The sequence below is a fragment of the Pleurodeles waltl genome, chromosome 3_2, assembly GCF_031143425.1.
Source record: "Pleurodeles waltl isolate 20211129_DDA chromosome 3_2, aPleWal1.hap1.20221129, whole genome shotgun sequence".
Lineage (NCBI taxonomy): Eukaryota > Metazoa > Chordata > Amphibia > Caudata > Salamandridae > Pleurodeles > Pleurodeles waltl.
The window spans coordinates 19783078-19797421 of NC_090441.1; the positions used below are offsets into that span (position 1 = coordinate 19783078).

The window sequence follows — 14344 nt, forward strand, 5'->3', positions numbered from 1 at the left end:
TGCTACCATTACAATTTTTAATGTATACTCCCCCAATTTGAGATGGTTGTCGCACGTCATGCGCAATGACATCAATAACGTTATGACGAGGCCGTTTCTTTTCCTTCGCTGTTGCTTGTTGGCCTCTGGATTCTAAATATGGCTCTGAAATGATAAGGGAATTAATTCCTGGGTGTGGTGCATTCCCTGCAGAAGTTGCTACCTTTAACAGAAAAAGACTGGTAACATTTGCTCCATCTGTGCAGACTGGTAACATTTGCTCCATCTGTGCCTAAAATAAGCTTCTGTAATGAATACTGGCTCCACAGACCACAGTAAAGCTGCAGATTAAAGTGGGTTATTATTTTATGTGTGGTACATATGCACTGTAGTAACATGTTTGTATGCATCCCATCGCACAAAAAACTTTACCAAACATCCAAGATCCCATGTACATCCCATTAACATCTTAGGTTTCTGCTATGCGAACACTGCAGCCAGCGCTTTTTCTTCAAATTTATATCTGAGAGTTAAGTTGTGTTTTAACGTTCCCATGCTCCTTTATCTTGCCCCCTTCTTGTTTTATTTGTGCCCTGAAGTGAGGCTTCTCTGAGCTATGTTTATCCAGTACTGATCTCAGGGCGGTCGCAATGTTATTATTACTTAGGAACGGGCATGCCATTGCCATTGCTTAGCTCGGGAATGTTTGGCAACAGAGTATTTGTTTGACTTCATAGTCACAGGTTCAAATCTCAACAGTCCACTCAGCATTTCGTCCCTCTGGGGTAGAGAAAATAAGTTCCATTTACTTGGGTAACAAAGACCATATGATGTCACTTGGTCATACTCAGGGCCACTGGAGATGTGCAATTTTGAGGGTTAGCATTTTCCGCATAACTTTGGGTGTGCCACATAATCCATAATTTGCTGCATAATCTGCAGAATGTAACTAAAAAGATGTATTTCTAGCTCAAATGGATCAAAAGTTACTAAATACTCAGTGAAGTAGTGCAGTGCAATTAGCATGAATTAGCATGGCAGATTTAAATTAGGGTGCTAAATGTCAGCATTTTCATATTTTGCTGCAGATAGAGAAAGAAGGTAGATGGAAGTGCTTTAGTTATATGTAGGGCCACTGAAATTATGTGGCAGGAAAAGACCAAATTATGAGGCAGGGTTGACCAATTTATGTGGCAAGAAAAGACCAGTTATGAATTTACAACGCCAATAGCTCTAACTCAAGCAAATGCAAGACCTATTGCAGTGCAAATGCTTGTTTAATGCTAGGAAACAGTGCATGGCACCTGGTAAAAACAAAAGAAGCATCCAGAGGGCCTCATTTTAAGGGTTAGCCTTAGACCTTACACTATCTTCAGACAAACTTGTGAATGCATGCCCAAACCTAGAGAACCAATGCTAAGACTGAAAAGCGGCAAAGTAAAGGGGGATCTTTACAATGCAAGGTATGCACCCTATTTGAAGATGCTTTGACTTTCAAGAGGCTTTGGAAGTTCTCATTCTGTTAGCAGAGGATGGAAATGTTGTGTGCATAAGGCACGTTCCAAGAACCCAAATTTTCTGTAACACCTTTAAATCACGCATCAGCTCAGGTTACTCACAAATGGATGAGAGTGTCTAATGGTGGATGAAAGAAGCATGAGGTGGAATCAAGATTACTCAGCCTTGGTAGGTGGCACCCCGATTATCGTAGCGCTGGCAGAACGCTTCTCAGCAAAACGTTGGGCACTGGCACAAATTGTTTTGCGAATTAAGCACTGCTGCTCCCCAGTTCCAATGCCACTGCACCTGGTGCAGTGATAATAGCAGCAGCAGTGAGCAGCTGGTTGCCTCCTGTACCTCTTTCACCTTTTCCCCACCATGCCTGATCATCAGTCCAATCAGACCCAGGCTCTCTGTCCCTTTCAGAAAAAAATTGCTTTCATGTGGTCCCCACCCCTCTGCCTCCTGTTTATCAAGAGCACTATCAGCCCTAATTTTAGCAAGGAATATGAGCCTGTATGCACTTTTTGTAAAGTAAGACAGTCATAACTGTGAGGTCGTGAGCCCCTGAGCCAATGCTCCTGCTTCACCAATGACAGCTACTACTTCACGAAGTGGTCTGTCTCCGCCCTTTGTTGAAAACATAGGCCCCGATCTTGCTTCACCCACTCCCCACTATCTCTATGAGTCCAAGCTAAGGTGTTTCCTCTGTTTCAACTTTCCCCTCCTTTGGGTCATTGCTCTGAGGCCCAAAGCAACTCTGGTACAGCAAGGGTGGAATGGCCCCTAATTCAAGCAAGAAAGGATAGTGATTCTGCTTTAGTTGCCCCCTCACACCACTGGGCCTTGGTGCTACTGCACCTTCACCATCAATAATACCTACAGCCCTGTCCCTTATGCCCAGTCCACTGTTCCAGTGGGCCATCACTCCTAGGCCTGAAGCTGGAAGCAGGATGTCTACCTCTTTGTGTAAAATAAAATAAGGGATAAAAGATAGGCCTGGGCAAACATTTTATTACACTGAAGTAATCAGAGTAATTTTGCGTTACTCTTTTGACATGAAATTGGCATGAGTAATTATGAGTAATTTGTTCATTTTGCACAAGAGATATTCACCCTGAAATCGGCTCATCATGCTGTGAGTAAACCAATGAATCATTCCTCAGGAGCACAGGGACGGCAACCTTAATAAGTGTGAGCAACTGCTGACTATTGTGGTTTATGTTCACTTGCATTTATTACTATTTTCTTAGTGCAAATGCATCCTTGAGATCATTTTTGAGGCAACTGTGCATTTTGCCCAAAGTAAATAGAGCTAAATGCTGGGTTACACTCCTTGCATAATTCCTCATAATCTCACCTAATTTTGCTGTAATTTCATATAATTTAATGGCAAGACCAGAGGCTCCTATTATGCATATCTTTTCTTGTTTTATTCAACAGTGGCAGTCAAGACAAAAGAACTACAAATCCCAGAAGGCAAAAGAAACATGGCCAATGGGAGAAAACGAGTAGTCCAAGTAAATGCACAATCACAGCACAGTGTTCCCCTGAATACTCATCTCGATTGTGAACAGCCCTTTTTTCTTTGCGAGGGATTAGAAAGAAACAACAAAGGAAAAATGGCACAAACAATGCAAATTGCCATAACTAAAGCCAAGAGGTCTTGAACAAAGTTCAGCAACGGAGACTTGGAACTGGTGAAACAAAAGTCGTCGAGATGCAGAAGGCAATGTTGAGATTGTGGAGGTGCAGGAAGAGTCCACCGTAGGCTCATCGGAATAGGATGATCAGGATGATGGTTGTAAAGGAGTAGGAGATACTGAAAGGGAGGGAAAAAACAAAATATCAAGATATGTTGATACAATTAAGACTTTCCTTCATAAATGACTAGGAAAATCTACATTTTATGGCAAGACCGGAGGCTCCTATTATGCTAGTAGCGAATTAATCACAGTTAACGAGGCATGTTGAACTGGCTTACAATAAAATACTTTAAACACATTACCATTAGACCAGTCAGCCGATTTGAGAATGTCTTCCAAACGAGAGCCAGCCCAGAAGGCTTTAGAGGCCATAGCACCTCTAGCAGAATGGGCCCCTAAAAACAGAAATGTCAACCACGCCAGGGACATAACCCACTTAACCTAACTGGCCAGAGTTGGAGAGGAAACAGCCTTAAAAGGTTTCCTGAAGGAAATCAGGAGTTGGGAAGCAGAAGAAGATCTCAAATCGGCTGTCTTTTGTTCATATATTTTTAAGCACTGCCCCACACAGAGTTTAGGCTGGTCAGGAAAATAAGGATAAAAGACGTTGACAAATTGGTTTTAGTACATCTATGATCATTAAACAATACACCTGAAGGAGTAAAATGGCGAGCAGGTACATCCAGAGCTATAACATCTGAAAGGCGTTTAAGAGAAACAAGGCATAGTAACATAGCAAGTTTATCCGATAATTTTTCAAAGATAGCATAATATTATCTGGCCAAGATAAAATGAGATTAAAAACAGCATTAACATCCCACAGAGAACTGTACCTTGGAGTAGGAGGATTGGAAACTTTACTCCCTTCAATAAACGACAGACCAGAGGGTGTTCGCCAACTGGTTTTCGATTGATGTAAGGATGGGCAGAGGAAATGGCCGACCTATACAAACTGATAGTACAATAGGACTTACCTTTGCTTGCTTCAGCCGCAAGGAAATTAACAATAAAAGTTACATCCGCCAAAAGGGGATTGATACGTTTTCCCATACACCAGCTATGCCAAAATGACCAGGCTGATTTGTAAGCTTTCTTAGTACCTGAGGCCCATGAATGTTCAATGAAGATTGAAGCCTCTGCCGAAATAGAAGGGATTGGTTGGGAATCCGCGAAAATTTCCATGCTGAGAGGGTGAGAAGATTCTCTAGAATCAAGCTGTGGGGAAGGCCCTGGTGGACAACAGTTATTTGGGGAAAGGTACTGCCAACAGGCTGGCAGTACCTTTCCCCAAATTATGACATTGGCGGTTTGGCTCACGGCAAATCGCCAATGTACCACTCCGTCCGCCAGGGTGGTAACAGCCGCCGGGCTGGAGACTTTGGTCTCCAGCCAGGCGGCTGTCACAATCCCACCCTCGGGATTATGACCCCGCCTACCGCCATGGTTTTCGTGGCAATCTTACCGCCACAAAAACCATGAGGGTAGGCACTATCAGTGCCAGGGAATTCCTCCCCTAGCACTGATAGGGGTCTCCCCCACTCCCCTCCCCCTCCCCAGAGCTCTCCCACACCCTAACCCTCCTCCTCCCAACCCCCCGACATCAACACACCCATGTGCGTACACATACACACTCATACACACATGCATACCCTCATCCACCCACGCATGCACACATACATACCCTCATCCACCCACGCATGCACACATACATACCCACACACCGCAACACACACTAACATACATTGTCGCACACATGCATTCACAACACACAACATACACATACACTCACGCACGCATTCCACGCAACACACCAGCATGCACGCATACAAAAATAGACACACACCCACTCCCACACACACAACACCCCCACACACGCACACAACACCCCCGCCCCCCTTTCCTGTCAGAGAGCCCGACTTACCTGCTTGCAGGGGGTCCTCCGGCAGGAGACGGGATGGGGCGCTGCTGCCAGCAGCAGCATCCACCAGCAAAACACTGTCAGGGCGTATCATGGATACGGTAGGCGGTGTCTTGCTGGCGTGACGCAGCTGCTGGCAGCAGTGCCACCTTACCGCTATCCGCTGCCATGACCGTTGACGGAATTCTACCAGCCTTCTGGTGGTATTCCGTCTACGGTCATAACGTGGTTGGTGGCTGGTAGCCACGGCGACGGTATGTTGGCGGCCGTTGCTGTGGCGGTAGGTGGCATTTGCCGCCAATGCCAGAATGAGGGCTTAAATACGTAAGTTACTATTCCCCACTGCATTAACCATGATTCAATTCTGTGACTCTGGTCACACACACAGGCACCTGCACTGACTGCATTAACCAAATTAGGTTTCATAAAATAAAAGAGTAGATTTCCCACTGATTAGTTTAATATGTATTCCTTTTTAATTTAAGGTGTATGTTATTTTATATGCAGAAACCTGAAAGTGAAACAACAAAATAGTTACAGAATATTTTGTTGTTTTGATCTATGTCGTTGACCTTGCCACCACACGCAATAGCCCCCACTGCCACGGCACCCAGGATCACATCTCCCATGCTTTTGAGTGCACTGCAAACACTGTGAATGAAGACAGCTTTGAAACATGACAAACAAGGTTGTGCTTCCAGGTCATCTTCATTTAAAACTACTTCCAAAGGCATTTGCGCCCCCCCCTGGGAACATGGTCAGGGACACCCGCGGGGGGCGCCCCACAGTTTGAAGACTTTTGACTGAAAAGGGCTATCCGTCAGGATGAGCAGACCTTGTACAAAGAATACAATGAGAGTGATGCCCTTTCCCATCCCTACCCACTCCAACCAATGAGCACATGCACAGGAATATGAGGGCCATTGGTAAATGTGTAGAAAGGGAAATTGCATTAGAAAGAAAACAGAGACACAGGACTCCACAGCTCTGACATATCACCTTTGCTGGTCAAGGATGTCTGCAGATTGTAGGTAGTGGATTTCAAGATGACAAAGAGATAATATCTTAAGTAACTTGTCATTTAGGACTTGATTATGTATAATTTTATTCCTGAGCGTAATAACATCCCACCCGCTACGTCCAATTACGATTCTAAACTCCAGGACTGTGAAACGCTATTAAGCATTATTTATGGGCCTAGTGAAATCAAATTTACTGTGTATTTTACTGCACACAGTATGGGCCTAGTGAAATCAAATGTATTGGGTATTTCACTGCACACAGTTAATGCGCACCCATTAATTCTGGACATGGTAATACAGCATGAGCGAATATTGTGCGGTGGAAAACAGGAAACACGCTATTTCTGACCTCACATGACAAGAAATAGTAGATTATGACGGTTTCCTGACTCCATTTCTGAATAGTGAGGTTGCATATGAGAGAATCTGTCCAGAAGGAAACATTTTATACCGGCATCCATTTTATTCCATTAAAAATACATATTGCATGATAACTGCAATCCACTGCCATCCTCATTCTTTGAAAACTTTGCAGCAGGGGAAGGTACAATTTCCTTTTGCCTAAGACACTGACTTTTTTGTATACTTTAGTGTGTTGCTCTAAGTGGGCCAGGTATGCCCAGACATGAGTCCCTTGCACACTGTATCACTGGAACTAAGTTGTACCTAGCTGATGAGCCCCTAACTTGGGCGAAGTCAGTCCTGGGTTGATTGTTTTCCAATTCAGGGAGGACCCGGCTTGGCAGTTTGGACTGGACTGTTCCAATTGCTGCAGGATCAAGACTGATTTGCATATCGCTGGGACCACACTGAGGTGACATGGTGTGCAAAATAATGATGGATTACTATGCGGTACAGAGTAATTACCAGTCGTCTCATTCAACTAAGCATACCATCCATCACTTTTTGTATACTTTAGTGTGACTACTCTAGGAAGTCAACATTTTCAAAAAGGGATTTATTGGTTTTAGTAAAGAAAGCTGTTAACGAAGAGCCAAAACGTATGGGTCATCTACTGGTGAAAACCGCTCCTAAATTGCCTACAGGATTAGCATCAGATTTTAGATAATGTTATTGCTGTTTCCACCCAGCCAAGATCAGTGGAAGACTGCAAAGGAAATAAGTCATGATTTAAAAAAAAGACTACAAAGATCTACTTAGCAAGCACAAGAAGGAAGTTTTGCAACAGGTGTGTCCACCACCTGAATTGCACCTCAATCTATGGAACAAAAAAATGTGCATTGTTATTGACAAGAGCAGCACTGAGGGCGTAAAAGATAATGTAGAACAGCTGAGACTGGTAAATCCACTTTCCAAAAATAAAGCTCTAATTTCAATGTAAACGTGACGATCGTATTCATAATACATAAATGTTATCTTTTCTGTATCTTGATTTTTCATTTGATTATAATCAATCCAAATTCTGTATTATTTCCCTATAAAGAGATCATTCACTGGCCTTGAAGTGAGACTACGTGAAAGAACGATGAATGTAAAGTTGCAACAATCTGATTGTATTTATATCAGAAACATTGCAACTATGAAATGTGTAATACATATATTTTTCAAAAATCATGCTTTCGTCTGATCAAGGAGTACCTTGTTTTAATTTTTTTTAATATTTTTTCAAATGTGAAACAGCTCATGAAGAATCTGATGAGTGGGGTGTTCCTTCAACTAGCTGACCACCACCTTATAGAAGAGATGCGGGAAGCTCCACATCACATGAAGCTACCACTCAGATTACTGTTGCTGCTCCAAGGACACCTACTGCAGGTGTTGCTACTCCTTCGATCTGATCAGTGTGTGCCCCAACATCAACAATTAGCATCATCACAGTCACTGTTATTTCAAGTGTTACTACACCATCTACTACAATAATCACAACCCCCTCTCACGCCTTCCCATCATTTCAACGACCATCACTACAACGGCTGCCACGGGCACTGGAGAAAGTTACACAGACCCCTTCTATGCCAGCAAGTCCAGGTGAGTTTGGCCCTGCAGATGATGACTTATTTCACTTAGCATCTACTGAACATGATCTATCATTCAGAGAGACACTTGAAAGTGACCCCAAGATGCACCTGCTACATCAGCCTGGAAGGGGGAAAGAATGGTTGGTGATTCCTTTCCACAAACCTTGTCTTACCTAGCACACAGGCTACATGACATGCAGTCTGGTGTTGCTAAAGTGCGCAGAATCACTGAGGCCATTTCACGGACCAATGATTAAATCAGTGTCACACTGAGAGACATCTTGGCTCTGCAGCAACAAGAACACAATCAGCAATGCGACACCGGATCCAGCAGCGGAGGGACTAGAGGGCAGCTAGAGCCATGTCAGTTGAGAATGACCCTACACATTGAAGAGTTTGTAGACGAATGGCACAATCTACTACAAGCCTGTGTATTCAGTTGGTACAACGTCAGATGTCCCTGCTGCAATGAAGGAATGGTATATTAGAGAGATGTGAGTGGAACAGAATGTCTGTTATCCAACTTACTCTCCTGCCTATGGATGGCAGTACCACAAGCCATCCCCACCCGCCGCACACCTCTCAATCTCATTTGTCTCGGCTGGGGTCCCCTGTGAGGCTACGGAGAGGATCACACTGCTCAGCTCCTTCTAAAGAGCAGAGGGCTTCAAGCAAAACCATGGATATTGCTAAGAAAAAAATGATTTTACGGTTTAATATTGTTGATTCTTAATCAGAACTTGTTTTAGATTGTAATGTAAGTTTGCCAAAGATGTTATTTGTTTTTTGAGTTATAAAACATTCTTACAAGGACCTTGTGTGATATATGAAGAAATGCCCTAAATGCTTTTAATGTAAATGCAAATCCTTAAACAATGTCTAACAATATATAACATTGTTGACATTACTTAATAAATAAATTAATTTTGATTCCAAAAAGTGTATTCTTAATTATGTTTACAAAGGCTATTGGCAAATAAATGGTAAGGAGCGTAACATATTTTCTTCAAAATGATTGTTAATGACGTCCTTTCTGATGGCTACACCATCTCCATCGTGCTCATGCTGGATTTATTCTCCAGATGGCATAAAAGCATCGTCTGTATCTTCGGCATCTACAGGTACGGCAGTCTAAGTCTGATTGCTAGTGATATGCGAAATGTGCATAATTTGCTTTTGCATAGTTACGTGAAATCATGGCAAATTTACGTGCAATTCTGCCTGATTACAATAAATGCGAATCCGTCATTTGTGCTATATTTTAGTATGAAATGCTTCCTCTTGTTTATTATTGACATGAGGATGCATTTAAAAAGAGCACCGCGGACTGCAGTTACCCACGTTCTCTTCTTCCTGTGTGTTCACAGTAAATGTTTAGCTGAATTACTGCAAATTGCGCCATTCGCTGTGAATTTATACCATGAGGTCATAATTATGTTATTCAAAGTGGCATAATGACCCAGTTTTGTGAATTTTGTGTAACAACCGCAGCGAGTAACCCTTGCAATTACGTTGAGTTTTTTTTAAATATTACCTAGGCCTACTTATTGCCAACTTGTGCAGGAAATAAACTATGCGTTATTTTGCTAACCTTATCAGGTGGACAATCTACTGCATCCTCTGTACAATATGGGCATCTGAACCGCCTTTTCAGTGATCGAAATGCGCGTTCACTTGCGCCGCGGGTTTTCATGTGTTCATCAATCTACCCACATTCTGATTGCGTTTGGGCATCAAAGCTGGGCGCTAATAACCAGCTTCTCAATGTATATCCAGAATCACCTGCAAAAATAACGTAGATAAGTCATATTCAATATTTGGTATATATTACAGGATTCAATGAATGAGTGATAATCCCCTATTCTCACCAAGCAGTCATCTCCTATGAGGGTGGTGTACTGCCATGGTATGTGGAATGTTACCGTTTCTTAAAATTACTGACCTGTTGGACTGGGAAAGTACACACAGTAATGATTGATGATGATATCTATGTCACATACTATTTGTACATTGAGAGTATGTTGCATCTTGCGGTTTTAATACATTTGTTCTGTTGCTTTATGTGGAACAGGTTCTGTGTGCATACAGTCCAGAGCATGTAGGACGGGAAACATCCTGAGCAACTAGGTCCTAAACAACTACTTGTCTAAACAACTACTGCTAAACAACTAAAAAGTTTCTGCAACGAAGTACTGAACGACTCCTGTCTAAACAACCATTTTGTCTGAATAACGATTGCCTGAACAACAAATTTTAATGTAAGATTTTCTTTCTTTTAATGGTTTATTAGTTGTTTAGAATTTGGCCGTATAGAGTGAGGTGTTTGGCCAAAGGGCTTGGTTTGCTGCCAGACCCTGTGGCCAAACTCCTAACAGGCTACTAATCCCACACAGCACACAGCTGTTGGTGTGCGCGGCGTAAGGCTCCCCTTCTGTCCCCGGGGACACCATCCCCTGGGGCAAAACATATATATATTAAAGGGAGGGAGCGAGGAGTCCCCTTCCAGACTCTTCATTGGCCACAGTGACCCCATCCCCAGGGCCAGTTCCAATAAAAAGGGGTAGGGGTTCCAGGGCCAAATATAACTAAACTGGGGAGGAGGACATGCAGCCCCCCTCCCGAGCCTTCTTGGTCTCAGGGGACCCTATCCCCAGGAGCCAAAATCTAAGGGGAGAGGTGTGCAGCCCCCCTCCTAGAGCCTTCTTGGGTACCTATTCTGCCAGGGCCAAAATCTAAGAGGATGAATGAGTGCAGTCTTCCTCCCTGAGCCTCAATAGGCCTGGGGGATCCCATTCCCTGGGGCTGTTCTACTTTTTAAAAGGGGAGGGGGCCACGCAGCCTCCTCCATCGAGCCACTTTTGGTCTTGGGGAAACCACACCCCAGAGTCCTCCATTTTGGCCTCAGGGAACCCATCCCCCAGGTCCACTTTCATTTTAAAGGAGCAGGGGGCATGTGGCTCCCCTCTCCAAGTCTCTCTAGGCCATTAGGATCCCATTTCCCAGGGCCGGTTTTATTTTAAAGGGGGTGGAGCTGCATGGCCCCTCCCAGGGGCCTAATTAGGCCCTTAGGACCCCATCCCCCAGGGCTGTTTTGTATTTTAAAGGGGTGGGGGGCTGCACAGGCCCCCCCTCCCTGAGCCTATTATCTTGTTCTGTTTCCCTGCCCACATCAGTGCGGGCAGGGAGACAGAATACACACACAGGGCGCAATGGTTCCCTTGTGCCAGTTAAGGCTTGGGAGGGGGGCTGCACACACCCGGCTCTTAAAATATATGTTTTGGCCCCAGAGGATGGGGCCCGAAGGCCAGTCCTACACTGTACATGGCTAAGCTTATGCACAGCATGGGGTTCGCAGCTTGAGGTGGAGTTGGCTGTCTCTGGTGGGTTGGCCTTGTGGGGAGGTTGGCCACAGGCCAAAAGCTGTGCATGGCCAAAGGTCAAGCGCAGCATGAGTGTGGCTGCTTTCAGTTGGGTTGGTCATAGGGCTGCTGAGTACAAACACAAAGCCCCCCTTCCCTTAAGCAATCCTTCGGGCCCTGGAGATTGGGTTTCCAGGGCTGAATATAACTTGGGGAGGGAAATTGTGTGCCCCACCCCCATATAAATTGAATTGGGCCCTGGGATAGGGTCCCCAGGGCTAAATATGGCTCGGGGATCGGACCACATGCTCCCTCCTTTTAACTGAACAATGTGGCCCGGAGCCACTATTTCTTTTTTTTTTGGGTGATTCCACTGGAGTCCTGTAGTATGCAGAAAAAACTGCTACTTTATTTTTATTTTGGCCCTAGGGGTTTCCCCTGGGTCCCCACCATGGGGCCTAGGGGGGCAGGGTATCCTACCCTGCCCCCTTATATCTTTTTTTCCTAAACTTCAGGACAGGGCATTAAGTTCCAGAGTCCAGTAATAGCGTCCAGCAACACTTTTTTCATGTTGCCGGCAGCCAGTCAGAACGCTTATGGCCACAGGAGTCTGAGTCTGAAGGGAATTACACCAAATTCGTCAGGAAGCTAGATCTTGGTCCACTGATTGTGGTTTTTGTGATTTGGTGTAAATTTGTTCAGTAGTTTTTAAGAAATTAAGGGAAAAAAATAATTGTATATTGTGAAGGTTGAGCTCATGAGGGTCCCGCGAGCCTCCAGCGAGAGCACAAATTAAAAAATGGAGGCCTGTGATTGGTCAAGAGGCCAGTTTTGCTGTGAGCCTTCATGTTCTTATCGGAGAGAGAGCAATTGCTCGACTGGCTGGCTGTCGGAATACTAGAAATGAAATAGCAGCAATTAGTGTTTAATGTAAAATATTCAAAGTGTTATGGAAATTAGGTAAACAACCTATATAAGGGGGCAGCAGAAAGGCATGCTGTCTCTCTAAGTTTAAAGTGGAGGTGTTGAAGGGATAATTACTGTGAAGATAATAAATGTTTATTGTTTCTAATTAATTTTGTATGATCTTGCGTTACTCTTGCAGGATCGTGAATACTGAAAATTACTAGATGAGTTCACAATATTAGTAGTGTTGGGCGCTATCTATTATGGTAATACGACTGCGTGTTTTAGGGTGGCAGCACCACCGCGTGTGGGTGACTGAGTCAGTCCCACACCATCTGGAAGCTATTGGCCTGATTCCTGGCTAGCCCATAGTGCCTCACCCAGACCTAGAAAAGAAAGCTGATTTGTGGCAATCTTAACATGACACTATGGGGGTCATTCCGACCCCGGCGGTCCTGCGGGAGCACTGCCAACAGGCTGGCGGTGCCCCGCAGGGCATTCTGACCGCGGCGGTTTGGCCGCGGTCAGAACAGGAAAACCGGCGGTCTCCCGCAGGTTTTCCGATGCCCTCAGGAATCCTCCATGGCGGCGCAGCTTGCTGCGCCGCCATGGGGATTCCGACACCCCATACTGCCATCCTGTTCCATGGGCACTGCAGGGGCCCCCGTAAGAGGGCCCCACAAAGAATTTCAGTGTCTGCTCAGCAGACACTAAAATTCGCGACGGGTGCAACTGCACCCGTCGCACCTTCCCACTCCGCCGGCTCCATTCCGAGCCGGCTTCCTCGTGGGAAGGGGCTTCCCGCTGGGCTGGTGGGCGGCCTTCTGTCGGTCGCCCGCCAGCCCAGCGGGAAAGCCAGAATGGCCTCCGCGGTCTTTCGACCGCAGAGCGGCCATATGGCGGTTCCCTCCAGGCGGGCGGCTCCCGCCGCCCGCCGGGGTCTGAATGACCCCCTATGACTCTTCAGGGAAGTCGTGGTGAAAAGATCGTATCCCTTTCGCTCAGTTACTCAAAAGAGTCACACATGCCAAGGCGGATAAGAGATGCAAAATGGATTTCAATGCATTTATTGAAGCAATTGCATCCTAACAAATAATACAGATAAAATCAGGCAGATAAAACATAATACAGTGATCATTGTTACAATCAGTGTGAAGAGATAAACAACCCAACCACCTTTGTATGCTCCTAAAAACCTGAAGATCCCTGACTACACCCTAAATCTAAAATCTGAACGCATAACAGTGGTAACCCTTCTGCCTATCCCGGTCTAAGGGAAGGACCCTGACCCCATACCCGAAAACGCTGGCAAGGGTCTGCCTATTGTCTGGCTGGCAATACTCTCCGTTGCCTGAAGAGTCAGTGTCAGGATCAGCAAAGCTGTCATTGGAATACTGTAAGTCATAGGACGCCCATGACTGGAATGCCCCCTGTCCCCCTTAGGCCTATGCAGTGTTTATATAATAAATCATGCAGTGTTGTAAGAACAGCCCTGATGTGATAATATGTCTAAGAATTGGGAACTGACTCCTGAGCTCCTGGAGCAGCAATACAAGTTAGAATATCATGTATTGATCATAACAGTCTTGTAAAGGGCACAAAGTGCAAAGGGCTGATAAAATGTGCAGCGTGAACAACTAGGGGCCTGATATAGACCCTGGCTATCCCAATTACAATCCCCAAAGGCTATGATGGGATCATAATACGGCAGACGGGATATCCCTCACATTTGTGAAGGAGTAACCCCCTCTGCCAGGACCTAAATCAGGCCCTATGTCTTCTCAGAATGAAGCAGCTAATTAAAATATAAAAACAACAAGCTAAAAGCTGGCTGGGCTAAAAAATATGAAGTGAAAAAAAATGTGTCTATGTGTAAAAGGCTGAGGCCGCGTGCCTCCTGCTAAAATAAGGGTGTCCAACCCAGACACTAAGGAGAACCCACAACAGTAGGAATGGATATTGTGGTGTTTGTTAT

General features: G+C 44.9%; 1 long non-coding RNA gene across 1 annotated transcript in view; it reads right to left on the bottom strand.

The window, feature by feature from the left end:
- Window positions 1–2531: 2531 nt before the first annotated feature.
- Window positions 2532–14344, bottom strand: part of LOC138286741 (uncharacterized) — a 96667-nt gene continuing 84854 nt past the window's right edge. Inside the window, exon 3 of the long non-coding RNA XR_011202043.1 lies at window positions 2532–3301. This is a non-coding gene — a long non-coding RNA (uncharacterized lncRNA). The remainder of the gene's footprint in view (window positions 3302–14344) is intronic.